Source organism: Lissotriton helveticus, chromosome 11 (assembly GCF_964261635.1).
Source record: "Lissotriton helveticus chromosome 11, aLisHel1.1, whole genome shotgun sequence".
NCBI classification, from domain to species: domain Eukaryota; kingdom Metazoa; phylum Chordata; class Amphibia; order Caudata; family Salamandridae; genus Lissotriton; species Lissotriton helveticus.
In genome coordinates this window covers 1,082,645,653-1,082,669,932 of record NC_136072.1, presented here as the reverse complement: position 1 = coordinate 1,082,669,932, position 24,280 = coordinate 1,082,645,653, and the positions used below count along the sequence as shown (strand labels likewise).

At 45.3% G+C, this 24,280-nt stretch overlaps 8 non-coding genes across 8 annotated transcripts; all 8 read right to left on the bottom strand.

The window, feature by feature from the left end:
• Positions 1-198: 198 nt before the first annotated feature.
• On the bottom strand, positions 199-338 carry LOC144793650 (U4 spliceosomal RNA). The gene has a single exon (XR_013603129.1). It is a non-coding gene; the product is annotated as a U4 spliceosomal RNA (small nuclear RNA).
• Positions 339-2,267: 1,929 nt separating this feature from the next.
• Positions 2,268-2,407, bottom strand: LOC144793773 (U4 spliceosomal RNA). The gene has a single exon (XR_013603241.1). It is a non-coding gene; the product is annotated as a U4 spliceosomal RNA (small nuclear RNA).
• Positions 2,408-4,891: 2,484 nt separating this feature from the next.
• On the bottom strand, positions 4,892-5,031 carry LOC144793124 (U4 spliceosomal RNA). The gene has a single exon (XR_013602785.1). It is a non-coding gene; the product is annotated as a U4 spliceosomal RNA (small nuclear RNA).
• A 1,930-nt stretch (positions 5,032-6,961) lies between these two features.
• LOC144793649 (U4 spliceosomal RNA) lies at positions 6,962-7,101 on the bottom strand. The gene has a single exon (XR_013603128.1). It is a non-coding gene; the product is annotated as a U4 spliceosomal RNA (small nuclear RNA).
• Positions 7,102-9,030: 1,929 nt separating this feature from the next.
• LOC144793648 (U4 spliceosomal RNA) lies at positions 9,031-9,170 on the bottom strand. Its single transcript, XR_013603127.1, has one exon. It is a non-coding gene; the product is annotated as a U4 spliceosomal RNA (small nuclear RNA).
• A 2,484-nt stretch (positions 9,171-11,654) lies between these two features.
• LOC144793929 (U4 spliceosomal RNA) lies at positions 11,655-11,794 on the bottom strand. The gene has a single exon (XR_013603378.1). It is a non-coding gene; the product is annotated as a U4 spliceosomal RNA (small nuclear RNA).
• Positions 11,795-13,723: 1,929 nt separating this feature from the next.
• LOC144793647 (U4 spliceosomal RNA) lies at positions 13,724-13,863 on the bottom strand. Its single transcript, XR_013603126.1, has one exon. It is a non-coding gene; the product is annotated as a U4 spliceosomal RNA (small nuclear RNA).
• Positions 13,864-23,267: 9,404 nt separating this feature from the next.
• On the bottom strand, positions 23,268-23,407 carry LOC144792980 (U4 spliceosomal RNA). Its single transcript, XR_013602656.1, has one exon. It is a non-coding gene; the product is annotated as a U4 spliceosomal RNA (small nuclear RNA).
• Between the last annotated feature and the right edge of the window lie 873 nt (positions 23,408-24,280).

Below are 24,280 nucleotides of genomic sequence, written 5' to 3'. Positions count from 1 at the left end.
AGAATAACGAAAACTCATCAAGGAAAATAAATCCCTAAATTACTGCTGTATTTAAAAAGCTGAGAAAACAAAAGAGAACGTAAAGAGTAAACTGAAGCCAAATAGAGTCACCGTTTTGTCCTTGTCACAGATCACAAACCTGCAAGTAAATTGCATTGCAAAATAAACTATCTAATTTTTTAATTACATATTCTCCAGTCTCCGAAGAGACTGTCAAAAATTGCCATTTCGACTATATTTCAAGTCTCCATGACGGGGTATTGGGTAAAGTTTTCAATAAGCAATAATCGCGCCTCGGTTAAACCTCATTGGCTACGATACTGCCACTGCGCAAAGCTAAACAATTTAGTGTGAATTTCATGCACACTTGCCCTAGTACCTCATGTTACAAAGAACATGATTCCTTTTCAAAAGATGTTATCTGTTTATGCATAACTACTCCTCCACTGCTTCTGATAGGCAATATAAGACATATAATGGTGTTGTTTTACTAATTTCTATCAGCTCTCTGCCTCAAACCGTCGATAGCCACAGGCAGCGAATTATGGGAAATTGTATGCTAAATAGCTGTACAGGTAAGCAGCACCCTCCCAAGTTATGGATTTGATGCTCAGGCAGATATACCTTCACACAAAGATGAGATCTAGGCAGCGAACCATGGGTTGTGGAAAATATAAGAAGCACAAATTCATAATAGCATTCTCATAGGTCCCACTGTCTTCAAATGTTTACTAGAGAAGGAACGGCAATCAATTTAAAGGAAAATAAATTATAGATACATTTTTCCATATTCCATAATGCACGTCTGCCATTTCATGGCACTACATAGTTGCATTTGCTGCATTTCATTTTTAGCTTTAGGAGGTACAATATACTGGTTTCCTGGTTTTCAAAACATTTTAGGGGAAGATTCACAAGGACCTGACGCAACTGCATGGATGCATAAGTTTCCTTGAGTCAGTGCTGAATGTCCTTGTGCCACGATGAATGTGCTGTATTTACAATACAGCGCTCCATGGCGCAAGGATTAACAGATGCGTCAGAAATTCTGACGCATCTGTTGGCACAAAAGTGACGCATTGCTGGAAATGCTCATGAAAGTGACGCAAAAAGCCCTGAGTCATAACTTATGCCTGGTCTGTGCAGGCGTAGGGATTTTGACACAGTGAAGGCGTAGAGTGATGTAGTGAAATCTTGTAGATTTCAGTGCGTCAGTTCTAGAAGGCCTTTAGCGTGGGAACGCCCACTCTGCATACATTATACCTGACGCAGGTATAATGTGATGCGGGACTTTACAATGTGACACATCTCCCTAGATGCGTCACATTGTAAATGGGCCGCAACATTTACGCCGCAGCTGCGTCACAATACAGATTTTTATACTTGCCCTATATAAGGCTGTGTGTACGTTGTGTGTCTCCGTCTGCATGCAGCATACAAATGTGCCAGATCTGGTAGCCCAGTTGGGCTGATGCAGCCATGCAAGAGCTCTTTGCCTGACCTCATTGTCACCGATTCAAATCAGGGAGGATCCATGCAGTCTTTCAAGGCTCTCAGGTGAAAAAATGGGCCCTAAAGCAAGGAAGAAAATAGGCCCCCTTGTTGAAGTTTGGATTATAAAATACCGCAATAATCAGGGTTCAGTGCGTCCCGCAGGTCTGTGGGCGCCAGTGCAACTGCACCTGCTGCACCAACAGAAGCTACCCCCCTGTCATAGAGCGGGGTAACATCAATTACTCAGTGCCACAAAGAGCATTAGAAATAAACTTTACATAATGTCAAACGGCAAAAACAAGAGCTTTGTCAGTTCTTGTTCTGTTTCAAACACTCCATACAATCTGTATGAACCCTCTCCACATTTTCCTACTGATAACAAACGCCTTCGTTCCCAGAAAAAAACTTTCTGGGCGGTTAGTGCACATTTGAATGGGAGATGAGACCTCGGAAGAGCCCAGCCCTGCGCCGGACTGCGAGTCACCTCAGAGAGCAGAACCAAAGCCTGTCCTCTGCCCATCACTGACCCAAGCGAATCCGTGGAGCAAAGATGAGAACAAAGGGGAAGAAATAAAAGAATAACGAAAACTCATCAAGGAAAATAAATCCCTAAATTACTGCTGTATTTAAAAAGCTGAGAAAACAAAAGAGAACGTAAAGAGTAAACTGAAGCCAAATAGAGTCACCGTTTTGTCCTTGTCACAGATCACAAACCTGCAAGTAAATTGCATTGCAAAATAAACTATCTTATTTTTTAATTACATATTCTCCAGTCTCCGAAGAGACTGTCAAAAATAGCCATTTCGACTATATTTCAAGTCTCCATGACGGGGTATTGGGTAAAGTTTTCAATAAGCAATAATCGCGCCTCGGTTAAACCTCATTGGCTACGATACTGCCACTGCGCAAAGCTAAACAATTTAGTGTGAATTTCATGCACACTTGCCCTAGTACCTCATGTTACAAAGAACATGGGGGCATATTACCAAGCAATAGCGATAATTATCGCTATTGCTTGGTTAGAGACAAAAATTTACCGCTGAGCTGCGGCGATTTTTATCGCAGATAAACCTTGATATTACCAAGGTTTATCGCAAATGCGATAAAAATCAGCCGCAATGCATGAATATCGCTGAAAAGTCAGCGATATTCATGCATTACCGAGCTAATGCTCTTAGCCATGTTATCCACCTCCCATTGGATAACATGGCTAAGAACTGCTCTGGGCAGGTGGTAGCTTTTGGAGACATTCGCGCTTAGCGCGAATATCTCCAAAAGTTGGTAATAGGAGATAGTGATGTTAGCGACTGTTTCCAGTCGCTAACATCTTGGCACGCCCACTTTGCATGTCATTAGTGATAAATATCACTGACATGCAAAGTGGGACCCAAGATGGTCGCTATCTCCTACTAGCTGTCGCTAACTGGTGTTAGCAACAGCTAGGTAATAGGGAGATAATTTTATCTCCGCTTTCTTGGCATTTAAAGCCAAAAAAGCGGAGATAAACCCCCTTGATAATATGCCCCATGATTCCTTTTCAAAAGATGTTATCTGTTTATGCATAACTACTACTCCACTGCTTCTGATAGGCAATGTAAGACATATAATGGTGTTGTTTTACTAATTTCTATCAGCTCTCTGCCCCAAACCGTCGATAGCCACACGCAGAGAATTATGGGAAATTGTATGCTAAATAGCTGTCCAGGTAAGCAGCACCCTCCCAAGTTATGGATTTGATGCTCAGGCAGATATACCTTCACACAAAGATGAGATCTAGGCTGCTAACCATGGGTTGTGGAAAATATAAGAAGCACAAATTCATAATAGCATCCTCATAGGTCCCACTGTCTTCAAATGTTTACTAGAGAAGGAACGGCAATCAATTTAAAGGAAAATAAATTATAGATACATTTTTCCATATTCCATAATGCACGTCTGCCATTTCATGGCACTACATAGTTGCAATTGCTGCATTTCATTTTTAGCTTTAGGAGGTACAATATACTGGTTTCCTGGTTTTCAAAACATTTTAGGGGAATATTCACAAGGACCTGACGCAACTGCATGGATGCATAAGTTTCCTTGAGTCAGTGCTGAATGTCCTTGTGCCACGATGAATGTGCTGTATTTACAATACAGCGCTCCATGGCGCAAGAATTAACAGATGCGTCAGAAATTCTGATGCATCTGTTGGCACAAAAGTGACGCATTGCTGGAAATGCTCATGAAAGTGACGCAAAAAGCCCTGAGTCATAACTTATGCCTGGTCTGTGCAGGCGTAGGGATTTTGACACAGTGAAGGCGTAGAGTGATGTAGTGAAATCTTGTAGATTTCAGTGCGTCAGTTCTAGAAGGCTTTTAGCGTGGGAACGCCCACCCTGCATACATTATACCTGACGCAGGTAAAATATGATGCGGGACTTTACAATGTGACACATCTCCCTAGATGCGTCACATTGTAAATGGGCCGCAACATTTATGCCGCAGCTGCGTCACAATACAGATTTTTATACTTGCCCTATATATGGCTGTGTGTACGTTGTGTGGCTCCGTCTGCATGCAGCATACAAATGTGCCAGATCTGGGAGCCCAGTTGGGCTGATGCAGTCACACAAGAGCTCTTTGCCTGACCTCATTGTCACCAATTCAAATCAGAGAGGATCCATGCAGTCTTTCAAGGCTCTCAGGTGAAAAAATGGGCCCTTGAGCAAGGAAGAAAATAGGCCCCCTTGTTGAAGTTTGGAATATAAAATACCGCAATAATCAGGGTTCAGTGGGTCCCGCAGGTCTGTGGGCGCCAGTGCAACTGCACCTGCTGCACCAACAGAAGCTACGCCCCTGTCATAGAGCTGGGTAACATCAATTACTCAGTGCCACAAAGAGCATTAGAAATAAACTTTACATAATGTCAAACGGCAAAAACAAGAGCTTTGTCAGTTCTTGTTCTGTTTCAAACACACCATACAATCTGTATGAACCCTCTCCACATTTTCCTACTGATAACAAATGCCTTCGCTCCCAGAAAAAAACTTTCTGGGCAGTTAGTGCACATTTGAATGGGAGATGAGACCTCGGAAGAGCCCAGCCCTGCGCCGGACTGCGAGTCACCTCAGAGAGCAGAAACAAAGCCTGTCCTCTGCCCATCACTGACCCAAGGGAATCCGTGGAGCAAAGATGAGAACAAAGGGGAAGAAATAAAAGAATAACGAACACTCATCAAGGAAAATAAATCCCTAAATTACTGCTGTATTTAAAAAGCTGAGAAAACAAAAGAGAACGTAAAGAGTAAACTGAAGCCAAATAGAGTCACCGTTTTGTCCTTGTCACAGATCACAAACCTGCAAGTAAATTGCATTGCAAAATAAAATATCTTATTTTTTAATTACATACTCTCCAGTCACCGAAGAGACTGTCAAAAATTGCCATTTCGACTATATTTTAAGTCTCCATGACGGGGTATTGGGTAAAGTTTTCAAAAGGCAATAATCGCGCCTCAGTTAAACCTCATTGGCTATGATCCTGCCACTGCGCAAAGCTAAACAATTTAGTGTGAATTTCATGCACACTTGCCCTAGTACCTCATGTTACAAAGAACATGATTCCTTTTCAAAGGATGTTATCTGTTTATGCATAACTACTCCTCCACTGCTTCTGATAGGCAATGTAAGACATATAATGGTGTTGTTTTACTAAGTTCTATCAGCTCTCTGCCCCAAAAGCGTCGATAGCCACACGCAGAGAATTATGGGAAATTGTATGCTAAATAGCTGTACAGGTAAGCAGCACCCTCCCAAGTTATGGATTTGATGCTCAGGCAGATATACCTTCACACAAAGATGAGATCTAGGCTGCTAACTATGGGTTGTGGAAAATATAAGAAGCACAAATTCATAATAGCATCCTCATAGGTCCCACTGTCTTCAAATGTTTACTAGAGAAGGAACGGCAATCAATTTAAAGGAAAATAAATTATAGATACATTTTTCCATATTCCATAATGCACGTCTGCCATTTCATGGCACTACATAGTTGCATTTGCTGCATTTCATTTTTAGCTTTAGGAGGTACAATATACTTGTTTCCTGGTTTTCAAAACATTTTAGGGGAATATTCACAAGGACCTGACGCAACTGCATGGATGCATAAGTTTCCTTGAGTCAGTGCTGAATGTCCTTGTGCCACGATGAATGTGCTGTATTTACAATACAGCGCTCCATGGCGCAAGAATTAACAGATGCGTCAGAAATTCTGACGCATCTGTTGGCACAAAAGTGACGCATTGCTGGAAATGCTCATGAAAGTGACGCAAAAAGCCCTGAGTCATAACTTATGCCTGGTCTGTGCAGGCGTAGGGATTTTGACACAGTGAAGGCGTAGAGTGATGTAGTGAAATCTTGTAGATTTCAGTGCGTCAGTTCTAGAAGGCTTTTAGCGTGGGAACGCCCACCCTGCATACATTATACCTGACGCAGGTATAATATGATGCGGGACTTTACAATGTGACACATCTCCCTAGATGCGTCACATTGTAAATGGGCCGCAACATTTATGCCGCAGCTGCGTCACAATACAGATTTTTATACTTGCCCTATATATGGCTGTGTGTACGTTGTGTGTCTCCGTCTGCATGCAGCATACAAATGTGCCAGATCTGGTAGCCCAGTTGGGCTGATGCAGCCACACAAGAGCTCTTTGCCTGACCTCATTGTCACCAATTCAAATCAGAGAGGATCCATGCAGTCTTTCAAGGCTCTCAGGTGAAAAAATGGGCCCTAGAGCAAGGAAGAAAATAGGCCCCCTTGTTGAAGTTTGGAATATAAAATACCGCAATAATCAGGGTTCAGTGGGTCCCGCAGGTCTGTGGGCGCCAGTCCAACTGCACCTGCTGCACCAACAGAAGCTACGCCCCTGTCATAGAGCTTGGTAACATCAATTACTCAGTGCCACAAAGAGCATTAGAAATAAACTTTACATAATGTCAAACGGCAAAAACAAGAGCTTTGTCAGTTCTTGTTCTGTTTCAAACACTCCATACAATCTGTATGAACCCTCTCCACATTTTCCTACTGATAACAAATGCCTTCGCTCCAAGAAAAAAACTTTCTGGGCGGTTAGTGCACATTTGATTGGGAGATGAGACCTCGGAAGAGCCCAGCCCTGCGCCGGACTGCGAGTCACCTCAGAGAGCAGAAACAAAGCCCGTCCTCTGCCCATCACTGACCCAAGCGAATCCGTGGAGCAAAGATGAGAACAAAGGGGAAGAAATAAAAGAATAACGAAAACTCATCAAGGAAAATAAATCCCTAAATTACTGCTGTATTTAAAAAGCTGAGAAAACAAAAGAGAACGTAAAGAGTAAACTGAAGCCAAATAGAGTCACCGTTTTGTCCTTGTCACGGATCACAAACCTGCAAGTAAATTGCATTGCAAAATAAACTATCTTATTTTTTAATTACATATTCTCCAGTCTCCGAAGAGACTGTCAAAAATTGCCATTTCGACTATATTTCAAGTCTCCATGACGGGGTATTGGGTAAAGTTTTCAATAAGCAATAATCGCGCCTCGGTTAAACCTCATTGGCTACGATACTGCCACTGCGCAAAGCTAAACAATTTAGTGTGAATTTCATGCACACTTGCCCTAGTACCTCATGTTACAAAGAACATGATTCATTTTCAAAAGATGTTATCTGTTTATGCATAACTACTCCTCCACTGCTTCTGATAGGCAATGTAAGACATATAATGGTGTTGTTTTACTAATTTCTATCAGCTCTCTGCCCCAAACCGTCGATGGCCACACGCAGAGACTTATGGGAAATTGTATGCTAAATAGCTGTACAGGTAAGCAGCACCCTCCCAAGTTATGGATTTGATGCTCAGGCAGATATACCTTCACACAAAGATGAGATCTAGGCTGCTAACCATGGGTTGTGGAAAATATAAGAAGCACAAATTCATAATAGCATCCTCATAGGTCCCACTGTCTTCAAATGTTTACTAGAGAAGGAACGGCAATCAATTTAAAGGAAAATAAATTGTAGATACATTTTTCCATATTCCATAATGCACGTCTGCCATTTCATGGCACTACATAGTTGCATTTGCTGCATTTCATTTTTAGCTTTAGGAGGTACAATATACTGGTTTCCTGGTTTTCAAAACATTTTAGGGGAAGATTCACAAGGACCTGACGCAACTGCATGGATGCATAAGTTTCCTTTAGTCAGTGCTGAATGTCCTTGTGCCACGATGAATGTGCTGTATTTACAATACAGCGCTCCATGGCGCAAGAATTAACAGATGCGTCAGAAATTCTGACGCATCTGTTGGCACAAAAGTGACGCATTGCTGGAAATGCTCATGAAAGTGACGCAAAAAGCCCTGAGTCATAACTTATGCCTGGTCTGTGCAGGCGTGGGGATTTTGACACAGTGAAGGCGTAGAGTGATGTAGTGAAATCTTGTAGATTTCAGTGCGTCAGTTCTGGAAGGCTTTTAGCGTGGGAACGCCCACCCTGCATACATTATACCTGACGCAGGTATAATATGATGCGGGACTTTACAATGTGACACATCTCCCTAGATGCGTCACATTGTAAATGGGCCGCAACATTTATGCCGCAGCTGCGTCACAATACAGATTTTTATACTTGCCCTATATATGGCTGTGTGTACGTTGTGTGTCTCCGTCTGCATGCAGCATACAAATGTGCCAGATCTGGTAGCCCAGTTGGGCTGATGCAGCCACACAAGAGCTCTTTGCCTGACCTCATTGTCACCAATTCAAATCAGAGAGGATCCATGCAGTCTTTCAAGGCTCTCAGGTGAAAAAATGGGCCCTAGAGCAAGGAAGAAAATAGGCCCCCTTGTTGAAGTTTGGAATATAAAATACCGCAATAATCAGGGTTCAGTGGGTCCCGCAGGTCTGTGGGCGCCAGTGCAACTGCACCTGCTGCACCAACAGAAGCTACGCCCCTGTCATAGAGCTGGGTAACATCAATTACTCAGTGCCACAAAGAGCATTAGAAATAAACTTTACATAATGTCAAACGGCAAAAACAAGAGCTTTGTCAGTTCTTGTTCTGTTTTAAACACTCCATACAATCTGTATGAACCCTCTCCACATTTTCCTACTGATAACAAATGACTTCGCTCCCAGAAAAAAACTTTCTGGGCGGTTAGTGCACATTTGAATGGGAGATGAGACCTCGGAAGAGCCCAGCCCTGCGCCGGACTGCGAGTCACCTCAGAGAGCAGAAACAAAGCCCGTCCTCTGCCCATCACTGACCCAAGCGAATCCGTGGAGCAAAGATGAGAACAAAGGGGAAGAAATAAAAGAATAACGAAAACTCATCAAGGAAAATAAATCCCTAAATTACTGCTGTATTTAAAAAGCTGAGAAAACAAAAGAGAACGTAAAGAGTAAACTGAAGCCAAATAGAGTCACCGTTTTGTCCTTGTCACAGATCACAAACCTGCAAGTAAATTGCATTGCAAAATAAACTATCTTATTTTTTAATTACATATTCTCCAGTCTCCGAAGAGACTGTCAAAAATTGCCATTTCGACTATATTTCAAGTCTCCATGACGGGGTATTGGGTAAAGTTTTCAATAAGCAATAATCGCGCCTCGGTTAAACCTCATTGGCTACGATACTGCCACTGCGCAAAGCTAAACAATTTAGTGTGAATTTCATGCACACTTGCCCTAGTACCTCATGTTACAAAGAACATGGGGGCATATTATCAAGGGGCTTTATCTCCGCTTTTTTGGCTTTAAAAGCCAAGAAAGCGGAGATAAAATTATCTCCCTATTACCAAGCTGTCACTAACACCAGTTAGCGACAGCTAATAGGAGATAGTGACCATCTTGGGCCCCGCTTTGCATGTCAGTGATATTTATCACTAATGACATGCAAAGTGGGCGTGCCAAGATGTTAGCGACTGAAAACAGTCGCTAACATCGCTGTCTCCTATTACCAACTTTTGGAGATATTCGCGCTAAGCGCGAATATCTCCAAAAGCTAACACTTGCCCAGGAGCAGTTCTTAGCCATGTTATCCAATGGGAGGTGGATAACATGGCTAAGAGCATTTGCTCGATAATGCATGAATATCGCTGACTTTTCAGCGATATTCATGCATTGCGGCCGTTTTTTATCGCATTTGCGATAAACCTTGCTAATAGCAAGGTTTATCTGCGATAAAAATCGCCGATTTGCGGCGATAATGTTTGTCTCTAAATAAGTTAGAGACAAAAATTATCTCTATTGGTTGGTAATATGCCCCATGATTCCTTTTCAAAAGATGTTATCTGTTTATGCATAACTACTCCTCCACTGCTTCTGATAGGCAATATAAGACATATAATGGTGTTGTTTTACTAATTTCTATCAGCTCTCTGCCTCAAACCGTCGATAGCCACAGGCAGCGAATTATGGGAAATTGTATGCTAAATAGCTGTACAGGTAAGCAGCACCCTCCCAAGTTATGGATTTGATGCTCAGGCAGATATACCTTCACACAAAGATGAGATCTAGGCTGCTAACCATGGGTTGTGGAAAATATAAGAAGCACAAATTCATAATAGCATTCTCATAGGTCCCACTGTCTTCAAATGTTTACTAGAGAAGGAACGGCAATCAATTTAAAGGAAAATAAATTATAGATACATTTTTCCATATTCCATAATGCACGTCTGCCATTTCATGGCACTACATAGTTGCATTTGCTGCATTTCATTTTTAGCTTTAGGAGGTACAATATACTGGTTTCCTGGTTTTCAAAACATTTTAGGGGAAGATTCACAAGGACCTGACGCAACTGCATGGATGCATAAGTTTCCTTGAGTCAGTGCTGAATGTCCTTGTGCCACGATGAATGTGCTGTATTTACAATACAGCGCTCCATGGTGCAAGGATTAACAGATGCGTCAGAAATTCTGACGCATCTGTTGGCACAAAAGTGACGCAATGCTGGAAATGCTCATGAAAGTGACGCAAAAAGCCCTGAGTCATAACTTATGCCTGGTCTGTGCAGGCGTAGGGATTTTGACACAGTGAAGGCGTAGAGTGATGTAGTGAAATCTTTTAGATTTCAGTGCGTCAGTTCTAGAAGGCCTTTAGCGTGGGAACGCCCACCCTGCATACATTATACCTGACGCAGGTATAATGTGATGCGGTACTTTACAATGTGACACATCTCCCTAGATGCGTCACATTGTAAATGGGCCGCAACATTTACGCCGCAGCTGCGTCACAATACAGATTTTTATACTTGCCCTATATAAGGCTGTGTGTACGTTGTGTGTCTCCGTCTGCATGCAGCATACAAATGTGCCAGATCTGGTAGCCCAGTTGGGCTGATGCAGCCACACAAGAGCTCTTTGCCTGACCTCATTGTCACCGATTCAAATCAGGGAGGATCCATGCAGTCTTTCAAGGCTCTCAGGTGAAAAAATGGGCCCTAGAGCAAGGAAGAAAATAGGCCCCCTTGTTGAAGTTTGGATTATAAAATACCGCAATAATCAGGGTTCAGTGCGTCCCGCAGGTCTGTGGGCGCCAGTGCAACTGCACCTGCTGCACCAACAGAAGCTACGCCCCTGTCATAGAGCTGGGTAACATCAATTACTCAGTGCCACAAAGAGCATTAGAAATAAACTTTACATAATGTCAAACGGCAAAAACAAGAGCTTTGTCAGTTCTTGTTCTGTTTCAAACACTCCATACAATCTGTATGAACCCTCTCCACATTTTCCTACTGATAACAAACGCCTTCGCTCCCAGAAAAAAACTTTCTGGGCGGTTAGTGCACATTTGAATGGGAGATGAGACCTCGGAAGAGCCCAGCCCTGCGCCGGACTGCGAGTCACCTCAGAGAGCAGAAACAAAGCCCGTCCTCTGCCCATCACTGACCCAAGCGAATCCGTGGAGCAAAGATGAGAACAAAGGGGAAGAAATAAAAGAATAACGAAAACTCATCAAGGAAAATAAATCCCTATATTACTGCTGTATTTAAAAAGCGGAGAAAACAAAAGAAAACGTAAAGAGTAAACTGAAGCCAAATATGGTCACCGTTTTGTCCTTGTCACAGATCACAAACCTGCAAGTTAATTGCATTGCAAAATAAACTATCTTATTTTTAATTACATATTCTCCAGTCTCCGAAGAGACTGTCAAAAATTGCCATTTCGACTATATTTCAAGTCTCCATGATGGGGTATTGGGTAAAGTTTTCAATAAGCAATAATCACGCCTCGGTTAAACCTCATTGGCTACGATACTGCCACTGCGCAAAGCTAAACAATTTAGTGTGAATTTCATGCACACTTGCCCTAGTACCTCATGTTACAAAGAACATGATTCCTTTTCAAAAGATGTTATCTGTTTATGCATAACTACTCCTCCACTGCTTCTGATAGGCAATGTAAGACATATAATGGTGTTGTTTTACTAATTTCTATCAGCTCTCTGCCCCAAACCGTCGATAGCCACACGCAGAGAATTATGGGAAATTGTATGCTAAATAGCTGTCCAGGTAAGCAGCACCCTCCCAAGTTATGGATTTGATGCTCAGGCAGATATACCTTCACACAAAGATGAGATCTAGGCTGCTAACCATGGGTTGTGGAAAATATAAGAAGCACAAATTCATAATAGCATCCTCATAGGTCCCACTGTCTTCAAATGTTTACTAGAGAAGGAACGGCAATCAATTTAAAGGAAAATAAATTATAGATACATTTTTCCATATTCCATAATGCACGTCTGCCATTTCATGGCACTACATAGTTGCATTTGCTGCATTTCATTTTTAGCTTTAGGAGGTACAATATACTGGTTTCCTGGTTTTCAAAACATTTTAGGGGAAGATTCACAAGGACCTGACGCAACTGCATGGATGCATAAGTTTCCTTGAGTCAGTGCTGAATGTCCTTGTGCCACGATGAATGTGCTGTATTTACAATACAGCGCTCCATGGCGCAAGAATTAACAGATGCGTCAGAAATTCTGACGCATCTGTTGGCACAAAAGTGACGCATTGCTGGAAATGCTCATGAAAGTGACGCAAAAAGCCCTGAGTCATAACTTATGCCTGGTCTGTGCAGGCGTAGGGATTTTGACACAGTGAAGGCGTAGAGTGATGTAGTGAAATCTTGTAGATTTCAGTGCGTCAGTTCTAGAAGGCTTTTAGCGTGGGAACGCCCACCCTGCATACATTATACCTGACGCAGGTATAATATGATGCGGGACTTTACAATGTGACACATCTCCCTAGATGCGTCACATTGTAAATGGGCCGCAACATTTACGCCGCAGCTGCGTCACAATACAGATTTTTATACTTGCCCTATATATGGCTGTGTGTACGTTGCGTGTCTCCGTCTGCATGCAGCATACAAATGTGGCAGATCTGGTAGCCCAGTTCGGCTGATGCAGCCACACAAGAGCTCTTTGCCTGACCTCATTGTCACCAATTCAAATCAGAGAGGATCCATGCAGTCTTTCAAGGCTCTCAGGTGAAAAAATGGGCCCTAGAGCAAGGAAGAAAATAGGCCCCCTTGTTGAAGTTTGAAATATAAAATACCGCAATAATCAGGGTTCAGTGGGTCCCGCAGGTCTGTGGGCGCCAGTGCAACTGCACCTGCTGCACCAACAGAAGCTACGCCCCTGTCATAGAGCTGGGTAACATCAATTACTCAGTGCCACAAAGAGCATTAGAAATAAACTTTACATAATGTCAAACGGCAAAAACAAGAGCTTTGTCAGTTCTTGTTCTGTTTCAAACACTCCATACAATCTGTATGAACCCTCTCCACATTTTCCTACTGATAACAAATGCCTTCGCTCCCAGAAAAAAACTTTCTGGGCGGTTAGTGCACATTTGAATGGGAGATGAGACCTCGGAAGAGCCCAGCCCTGCGCCGGACTGCGAGTCACCTCAGAGAGCAGAAACAAAGCCCGTCCTCTGCCTATCACTGACCCAAGCGAATCCGTGGAGCAAAGATGAGAACAAAGGGGAAGAAATAAAAGAATAACGAAAACTCATCAAGGAAAATAAATCCCTAAATTACTGCTGTATTTAAAAAGCTGAGAAAACAAAAGAGAACGTAAAGAGTAAACTGAAGCCAAATAGAGTCACCGTTTTGTCCTTGTCACAGATCACAAACCTGCAAGTAAATTGCATTGCAAAATAAACTATCTTATTTTTTAATTACATATTCTCCAGTCTCCGAAGAGACTGTCAAAAATTGCCATTTCGACTATATTTCAAGTCTCCATGACGGGGTATTGGGTAAAGTTTTCAATAAGCAATAATCGCGCCTCGGTTAAACCTCATTGGCTACGATACTGCCACTGCGCAAAGCTAAACAATTTAGTGTGAATTTCATGCACACTTGCCCTAGTACCTCATGTTACAAAGAACATGGGGGCATATTACCAAGCAATAGCGATAATTATCGCTATTGCTTGGTTAGAGACAAAAATTTACCGCTGAGCTGCGGCAATTTTTATCGCAGATAAACCTTGATATTACCAAGGTTTATCGCAAATGCGATAAAAATAAGCCGCAATGCATGAATATCGCTGAAAAGTCCGCGATATTCATGCATTACCGAGCTAATGCTCTTAGCCATGTTATCCACCTCCCATTGGATAACATGGCTAAGAACTGCTCTGGGCAGGTGGTAGCTTTTGGAGACATTCGCGCTTAGCGCGAATATCTCCAAAAGTTGGTAATAGGAGATAGTGATGTTAGCGACTGTTTCCAGTCGCTAACATCTTGGCACGCCCACTTTGCATGTCATTAGTGATAAATATCACTGACATGCAAAGTGGGACCCAAGATGGTCGCTATCTCCTACTAGCTGTCGCTAACTGGTGTTAGCAACAGCTAGGTAATAGGGAGATAATTTTATCTCCGCTTTCTTGGCATTTAAAGCCAAAAAAGCGGAGATAAACCCCCTTGATAATATGCCCCATGATTCCTTTTCAAAAGATGTTATCTGTTTATGCATAACTACTCCTCCACTGCTTCTGATAGGCAATGTAAGACATATAATGGTGTTGTTTTACTAATTTCTATCAGCTGTCTGCCCCAAACCGTCGATAGCCACACGCAGAGAATTATGGGAAATTGTATGCTAAATAGCTGTCCAGGTAAGCAGCACCCTCCCAAGTTATGGATTTGATGCTCAGGCAGATATACCTTCACACAAAGATGAGATCTAGGCTGCTAACCATGGGTTGTGGAAAATATAAGAAGCACAAATTCATAATAGCATCCTCATAGGTCCCACTGTCTTCAAATGTTTACTAGAGAAGGAACGGCAATCAATTTAAAGGAAAATAAATTATAGATCAATTTTTCCATATTCCATAATGCACGTCTGCCATTTCATGGCACTACATAGTTGCATTTGCTGCATTTCATTTTTAGCTTCAGGAGGTACAATATACTGGTTTCCTGGTTTTCAAAACATTTTAGGGGAAGATTCACAAGGACCTGACGCAACTGCATGGATGCATAAGTTTCCTTGAGTCAGTGCTGAATGTCCTTGTGCCACGATGAATGTGCTGTATTTACAATACAGCACTCCATGGCACAAGAATTAACAGATGCGTCAGAAATTCTGACGCATCTGTTGGCACAAAAGTGACGCATTGCTGGAAATGCTCATGAAAGTGACGCAAAAAGCCCTGAGTCATAACTTATGCCTGGTCTGTGCAGGCGTAGGGATTTTGACACAGTGAAGGCGTAGAGTGATGTAGTGAAATCTTGTAGATTTCAGTGCGTCAGTTCTAGAAGGCTTTTAGCGTGGGAACGCCCACCCTGCATACATTATACCTGACGCAGGTATAATATGATGCGGGACTTTACAATGTGACACATCTCCCTAGATGCGTCACATTGTAAATGGACCGCAACATTTATGCCGCAGCTGCGTCACAATACAGATTTTTATACTTGCCCTATATATGGCTGTGTGTATGTTGTGTGTCTCCGTCTGCATGCAGCATACAAATGTGCCAGATCTGGTAGCCCAGTTGGGCTGATGCAGCCACACAAGAACTCTCTGCCTGACCTCATTGTCATCAATTCAAATCAGAGAGGATCCATGCAGTCTTTCAAGGCTCTCAGGTGAAAAAATGGGCCCTAGAGCAAGGAAGAAAATAGTCCCCCTTGTTGAAGTTTGGAATATAAAATACCGCAATAATCAGGGTTCAGTGGGTCCCGCAGGTCTGTGGGCGCCAGTGCAACTGCACCTGCTGCACCAACAGAAGCTACGCACCTGTCATAGAGCTGGGTAACATCAATTACTCAGTGCCACAAAGAGCATTAGAAATAAACTTTACATAATGTCAAACGGCAAAAACAAGAGCTTTGTCAGTTCTTGTTCTGTTTCAAACACTCCATACAATCTGTATGAACCCTCTCCACATTTTCCTACTGATAACAAATGCCTTCGCTCCCAGAAAAAAACTTTCTGGGCGGTTAGTGGAAAGGGGCGACCATTCGGTCCCCCCGAACGTATGGTGGAGTACCACGATCCCCCCGGGAAGCCATCTTGGGCGGGAGGCGAGTCTCGGCTGGTATGCCCGAAGCGGCGTAGCCGGGGCGCGCCTTTTTCCGCCCTGGAGTGGGTTGTCCTAGACACTGACGCACTCGGCCACGCCCTCGGTGGCGGGCGGGGGCGGGTTGACGCCCGCCCCGAAGACGGATAAAAGAAGCAACAAGCCAAGAAAACATCCTCTCGTTCCTGTGCTCTGAAGCTGCACCTCCCCACTGCACGTGAGCTCAAGACGGAACGAAGAGCCAATTTTGAGCGTTGTAATCTTTCTTTTTGTCTTACAGATATCCGTCTGGGAATGCCTAAGAAAGTCGGACAGCGGGTCAGTACCGATCAGATGCTCCGCATGCTCATGAAGGAGGTAGCCGATTTGAAGAAGCAGATGGCGGCTACGAACGGGGAGGGAGGACCGAAACGGCCTTTGCCGGGAGTAGTCCCCGGTGGGAGAGGCAAGAGGTCCAGAAAGGGGACGCTTGGGGGTGAAACTCCGGTCCCTGATACCCCACTTGAGGAGCCAACCCCGGTGCCGAAGGGGGGGAATCCGATCCCCGTGGTGGTCACCCCCGTGACCAGGGAGGATATGCCTCCCGAGTTAGCGGCACAATTGGCAGCGTGGTTGGGAAAAGAAAACGAGGGCACCACGGCTGACGACGCCCGGGCAGTAATGAGACAACTGCGGGAATCTAGGGAGGCTGGGAAGACACCAGCTTCTGTTACCCCGCCAGTTACGGCGGCGGAAAATGCAACGGGCCCAGTTTCCGCGGCGAATGCAGCTTCTGGTTCAGGTAAGCGGCCATTGCCGATCGCGGGGGAAGGGTCTGTACCTTCACGAAGGGAGAAGGTGGCTCAGCATGTTCCACTGGAAATTAAGGAAAAGATTTGGGCGAATAAGTATGTTAATATTTTTTCTTTGCTTACCGACCATTACGAGATGGAGCATGTTAAGAGCCAAAAGGAGCTCATGCATCCGAGTGTTTGGCGTGCAAAAATGGCCGCCTTTAAGGTTGACGAAAACATTGGTACTTGGGGCAGAGCGTGGGGCATTTTTACCTCCATCATGGGTGAGCGCAGGCCCGAGTTGCTGACCGAGTTGCCTATTTATCAATCGCGTATCATGGAGTACTCCGTAGCATATGGGGGCAATCAGTGGTTCTGCTATGACAATATTTTTAGAAAAGCTAAGGAACATGACCCAGTTTTGACTTGGGATTGTTACGACTCCGTGTCATGGCAAAAAATGGAGAGTACTGGAATGTTAAAAGTACCATTGTCAGGGAGTAGCGGGGGTGAATCTTCCCGCCAATACTCTGGGACACCCTTTCGGACGGGTGCAGGTAGCGAGTACCACTCGAAGACGAGTGGCAACGCAGGTAAAAGGGGAATCTGTTGGAATTTTAACAGAGGTAAATGTACGAGGCCCCAGGGGTCGTGCAAGTTCAGACATGAATGTGGGGGGTGTGGGCAGCCATCCGATCCTGAGTCCATGTGCAGAGCCAAAACGGGTGATAACGGTGGTAAGGGAAGCGCCAAACAGGTCTGAAATAGTCCGAGGGGCGACTTTACCTACTCCGATTGATACCATGGCAATGATTCCTTGGCTCAGTGAATACCCGGATCATGCTTCCGCTGGGGTGTTGCGGAACGGGTTTTCATATGGTTTCCGCATCCCAGTGGGGGATTTTCAGGGTGTAGCTAACTGTACGAATCAACTATCGGTCCTACAGCATTCGGCTGTGGTACAGGCAAAGATTGGGAAGGAGGTGACTCGAGGTCGTGTCGCCGGTCCATTTGACTTGCCACCGGTTGATAATTTTGTTTGTTCCCCTCTAGGGGTGGTCCCCAAGAAGGACCCGGGTGAGTTTCGGCTGATACATAACTTGTCAGCCCCACGGGGTCTTTCCGTGAATGATGCGATAGACCCGGAAGTATGTTCGGTGCGGTACGCATCTTTCGATGAGGCCGTCGCCATGTTGCATCGCCTGGGGCCCGGGGCGCTGATGGCAAAATCAGATATCGAGTCAGCGTTCCAGTTGCTCCCGGTACACCCAGACGATCAGCGTCTCCTTGGTTTTAGGTTTCAGGGTCGCTATTACATGGACAGATGTATGCCAATGGGATGTTCTATATCTTGTGCCTATTTTGAAATGTTCAGTTGTTTTTTGCAATGGGTCTTCACAAAGAAGACGGGTTTTCAACATGTTATGCATTATCTCGATGATTTTTTGTTCTTGGGGGCAACCGGGGATCCAGAATGTGGACAGGCTTTAAATGAATTTTGTGTCTTGATGAACCAATTTGGTGTGCCATTGGCGCCAGGTAAGACCGTGGGTCCCTCGACTTCCCTCGAGTTTCTGGGGATCGAGCTCGACTCGGTAGAGGGTTGTTTTCGACTACCAAGAGATAAGGTTTTGAAATTCAGGGCATCCCTTGAAACATGTATCAGTGAGACTAAAGTAAAACTGCATCAATTACAACAAGTGGTGGGCCAGTTGAATTTTGCCCTGAGAGTAATGCCGATGGCCCGCCCCTTTTCCCGCTCGATTGCACAAGCCATGGTCGGCCTGAAGGAGGGCCATCACCGCACGAGGCTCTCGGCAGAGGTTCGCCAGGACATGCGCATTTGGTTGGCATTTCTTGCGGATTTCAATGGTCGAATTGTCTGGATAAAACCGGCGGTGTCCTCTGAGGAGCTGGGGCTGTGGACAGATTCGGCGGGGAGTATAGGTTTTGGCGCCATATTCGGCACACAATGGACGGCTCAAAAATGGCCGTCATGGTGGCATGAGTGCGGATTGACGAGGAACATTGCTTTTCTCGAACTTTTCCCTATTTTGGTGGCCCTGAAAGCTTGGCCTGAGGGGTTCCGGGATCAGTCTGTGGTGTTTTGGTCTGACAACATGACCGTGGTAGAGTGTATCAATAGTCAGGCAGCACGTTGCAAATGGATGCTGAGACTGCTTAAAGAAATTGTGTTATTGTGCATGCAGTTGAATGTGCTCTTTAGGGCAAGACATGTCCCGGGGGTATTGAACCAAGCGGCTGATGCGCTTTCTCGTTTCCGTATGCAGGCCTTCTGGGGTTTTCTGCCCGCAGCGGACCCGGTGGCAGCACCCTTTCCCGAAGCTCTCTGGTCTCTCGGTGCCCCGAACTACAAAACCTCGTGGGAGAGAGTTTAGCGCCCAGGACAAGGAAGGCATACGAAGGGGCTTTCCGTTCCTATTGGTCCTTTTTGGGTTCTGCTAGGGGGGAGCTTTGGGGCCAGGAGGAGCTTGTCGTTAAATTTTTGCTGTCTTTACATCAGGCAGGCAAATCAGTAGCTACGGCCCAGAGGCATCGGGCCGCCATTTCCTTTATGGCAAGGGCTCATGGGATCCAGGACCCGACAGCGTCTTTCGTAGTCCAGAAAGCGCTACGGGGGTGGCAACGCCTGGAGGGTCGCAAAGCAGATGAGAGGCGCCCGATAGGTCTGGATAGGTTGGCCCTGTTATTTTCCGTACTCCCGGCAACGTGTTCATCACAGTATGAGACAATGTTATTCCGAGCCGCTTTTGCGCTAGCATTCCATGGGGCTATGCGGGTAAGCGAACTAGTGGCGAGGAACAAGCGGGATACGATGGGGGGATTGTGCCAAGAGCACGTTCAGGTCAAGGGGGAGACAATGACTGTCTCGTTTGTCAGGTCCAAAACCGATCAGGGTGCGTTTGGGGACTGCATAATCATACAGAGGATTCCCGGGTCCCCCATGTGCCCTGTGGTTTGCGTAGAGGAATATTTAGCGCAGAGAGTGGCATCATGGGGGGGGACCTTTTTGAGACACGCTGACACCACCCCACTGACAAGGTTTCAGTTCCAGCGGGTGCTTGCGATGTCGATTTCGGCCGCGGGCTTGAACCCCGGCGAGTTTGGGACCCATTCTTTTCGGATAGGGGCTGCTACAGAGGCTACAGCCAGGGGTCTGAGTGTAGAAGAAGTAAAACGTGTAGGGCGTTGGTCTTCGAACTGTTATAAAAGGTATGTGCGGTTGCACATGTTATGAAGCTGTAATGATGTACTCACGCTTCTTGTTTTGTTTGGTTTTCAGTTGCGCAAGCCTACGAGGCGGGGCGGACTGTGCAGTCGACCCGACACATGGGGACCAGCGGTCAGACATCACCGGCTGGGAAAAAGGAGGTGTGGGTCGTGGGCCACTCATACGTGAGGCGTGCCGCGGACGTATTCAAAGCAGGTGACATGATTCACGTGGCTGGGGAATACGGGTACAGTGTGTCCTTCTACGGAAAGGGCGGGCTCTGTATTGACCAGTTTCAGACCTTTTTCGAGGATTTGTTAGGGCGGACCAGGTCACCGCCGTCTATAATCATAGTTCATCTTGGGGGCAACGATTTGGTGGCCACTGGTAGACGACTTCTTCTTGAGGCAATGCTTTCCACAGTAAGTTGGTTGGCAAGGAGAGTTCCAGGGTGCACAATTGCATGGTCCCACATGATCCCACGAAAAGTGTGGCGGGGGGCTATTTCTGTTTCTGCTCTGAATCATTCAGTAAGGAAAATAAATAACAAAGTGAGTAGATTGTTTCGTTCAAGTACTCTGCATTCTGTCTCGCATGGTTGTATCAGAGGGGACAGTATGTATTTGGGGGACGGTGTTCATTTGTCCCGGGTGGGGAATGAGTTACTCATAGGAGACCTCATAGCTTGGTTAAAAAGTTTATAACATGACCTTTAGGCAGGAGTTGTTGTGGGGGGTCCGGATAGCCGGTCAACTATCCGGCCTGTGGCGGTAAGGTCATGATCGGTGAGCAGTAATTGGAAGATCCCTATGGGGGGGCGTCACCCATTACGGATGGGAGCACTCGGGGGAGGTGGCCATTGGCCCCTCAACGGGGAGGCGGTCCCGTCTAAGGATAGGCCGCCGGAAGGAAAGGAAAGGTGGTCAAGGCCCCTTCCTGGATAGGAGGGGCTACGGGCCCTCCTGGGGAATTTCCCGGGGCCAGGACATCTGCGACGGCAGATGGGTAAGTTGTGTGGGGTTCGGGAGGGGGTTTACGCTACCTCTTAGACACCTCACACGAGTCCTCGGACGACCGTTAAATGGCGTCGAGTTCATTGGGGCCCCCGTCAAGTCCAAGGGAAATTGGTAGATGCACTTGAGGTACGCCTCTGTGCGGTTGGTCCTCTCACAAGTGAGGGTTGTATTTCTGGTTTAGGGATCTGACACCGGTTACGACCTTGCCGTTGGCCCTTAACGTTAGGATGTACAATTTCAAGTCAAATGTTTTGTAGGATGTTGGATCGGCTAGGAGAATCTTTGTATTAGAGATCTGTTAAGGTTAGCCAAACATCGTAATGTGGAAATGAAATTGTACATAATATGAAACTGTTATTTTAATGTTTTGATTTTGTTTCATATTTTAATAAATACGGCCGGGAGGGTCACTCCCTCCCGCCTTCCAAAAGTTCAGAACCGTTTCGGTTTCCCATCCTTGGGGATTGTGTCGAGAGGGGGTGGCGGGTATCTCAGCCATATGGAAAGGGGCAACCATTCGGTCCCCCCGAACGTATGGTGGAGTACCACGATCCCCCCGGGAAGCCATCTTGGGCGGGAGGCGAGTCTCGGCTGGTATGCCCGAAGCGGCGTAGCCGGGGTGCGCCTTTTTCCGCCCTGGAGTGGGTTGTCCTAGACACTGACGCACTCGGCCACGCCCTCGGTGGCGGGCGGGGGCGGGTTGACGCCCGCCCCGAAGACGGATAAAAGAAGCAACAAGCCAAGAAAACATCCTCTCGTTCCTGTGCTCTGAAGCTGCACCTCCCCACTGCACGTGAGCTCAAGACGGAACGAAGAGCCAATTTTGACCCACCCACCAGCCCCTGAGGACAGCTAGTTGTTTTGAAATAAAGTTTTGATGTGGTAACTCTATTTTCTTACAGGTTGTGACGATTGTCGTGATAATTTTTTGAGTATGCAATAAAGAGGGTCACTTTCAGTATGTTGTGCAAATAAAGGTTTTTGCAGTGGTGTTGATCAGTAATCATGCCTTTAATAGGCTATAATTGTTTCGTGATTTAGTAATTTAGGTAAATTTGTCGTATTTATTGTCGGGCGGTAAGGTCATGATCGGTGAGCAGTAATTGGAAGATCCCTATGGGGGGGCGTCACCCATTACGGATGGGAGCGCTCGGGGGAGGTGGCCATTGGCCCCTCAATGGGGAGGCGGTCCCGTCTAAGGATAAGCCGCCGGAAGGAAAGGAAAGGTGGTCAAGGCCCCTTCCTGGATAGGAGGGGCTACGGGCCCTCCTGGGGAATTTCCCGGGGCCAGGACATCTGCGACGGCAGATGGGTAAGTTGTGTGGGGTTCGGGAGGGGGTTTACGCTACCTCTTAGACACCTCACACGAGTCCTCGGACGACCGTTAAATGGCGTCGAGTTCATTGGGGCCCCCGTCAAGTCCAAGGGAAATTGGTAGATGCACTTGAGGTACGCCTCTGTGCGGTTGGTCCTCTCACAAGTGAGGGTTGTATTTCTGGTTTAGGGATCTGACACCGGTTACGACCTTGCCGTTGGCCCTTAACGTTAGGATGTACAATTTCAAGTCAAATGTTTTGTAGGATGTTGGATCGGCTAGGAGAATCTTTGTATTAGAGATCTGTTAAGGTTAGCCAAACATCGTAATGTGGAAATGAAATTGTACATAATATGAAACTGTTATTTTAATGTTTTGATTTTGTTTCATATTTTAATAAATACGGCCGGGAGGGTCACTCCCTCCCGCCTTCCAAAAGTTCAGAACCGTTTCGGTTTCCCATCCTTGGGTATTGTGTCGAGAGGGGGTGGCGGGTATCTCAGCCATATGCACATTTGAATGGGAGATGAGAACTCGGAAGAGCCCAGCCCTGCGCCGGACTGCGAGTCACCTCAGAAAGCAGAAACAAAGCCCGTCCTCTGCCCATCACTGACCCAAGCGAATCCGTGGAGCAAAGATGAGAACAAAGGGGAAGAAATAAAAGAATAACGAAAACTCATCAAGGAAAATAAATCCCTAAATTACTGCTGTATTTAAAAAGCTGAGAAAACAAAAGAGAACGTAAAGAGTAAACTGAAGCCAAATAGAGTCACCGTTTTGTCCTTGTCACAGATCACAAACCTGCAAGTAAATTGCATTGCAAAATAAACTATCTTATTTTTTAATTCCATACTCTCCAGTCACCGAAAAGACTGTAAAAAATTGCCATTTCGACTATATTTCAAGTCTCCATGACGGGGTATTGGGTAAAGTTTTCAATAAGCAATAATCGCGCCTCGGTTAAACCTCATTGGCTACGATACTGCCACTGCGCAAAGCTAAACAATTTAGTGTGAATTTCATGCACACTTGCCCTAGTACCTCATGTTACAAAGAACATGATTCCTTTTCAAAAGATGTTATCTGTTTATGCATAACTACTCCTCCACTGCTTCTGATAGGCAATGTAAGACATATAATGGTGTTGTTTTACTAATTTCTATCAGCTCTCTGCCCCAAACCGTCGATAGCCACACGCAGAGAATTATGGGAAATTGTATGCTAAATAGCTGTCCAGGTAAGCAGCACCCTCCCAAGTTATGGATTTGATGCTCAGGCAGATATACCTTCACACAAAGATGAGATCTAGGCTGCTAACCATGGGTTGTGGAAAATATAAGAAGCACAAATTCATAATAGCATCCTCATAGGTCCCACTGTCTTCAAATGTTTACTAGAGAAGGAACGGCAATCAATTTAAAGGAAAATAAATTATAGATACATTTTTCCATATTCCATAATGCACGTCTGCCATTTCATGGCACTACATAGTTGCATTTGCTGCATTTCATTTTTAGCTTTAGGAGGTACAATATACTGGTTTCCTGGTTTTCAAAACATTTTAGGGGAAGATTCACAAGGACCTGACGCAACTGCATGGATGCATAAGTTTCCTTGAGTCAGTGCTGAATGTCCTTGTGCCACGATGAATGTGCTGTATTTACAATACAGCGCTCCATGGCGCAAGAATTAACAGATGCGTCAGAAATTCTGACGCATCTGTTGGCACAAAAGTGACGCATTGCTGGAAATGCTCATGAAAGTGACGCAAAAAGCCCTGAGTCATAACTTATGCCTGGTCTGTGCAGGCGTAGGGATTTTGACACAGTGAAGGCGTAGAGTGATGTAGTGAAATCTTGTAGATTTCAGTGCG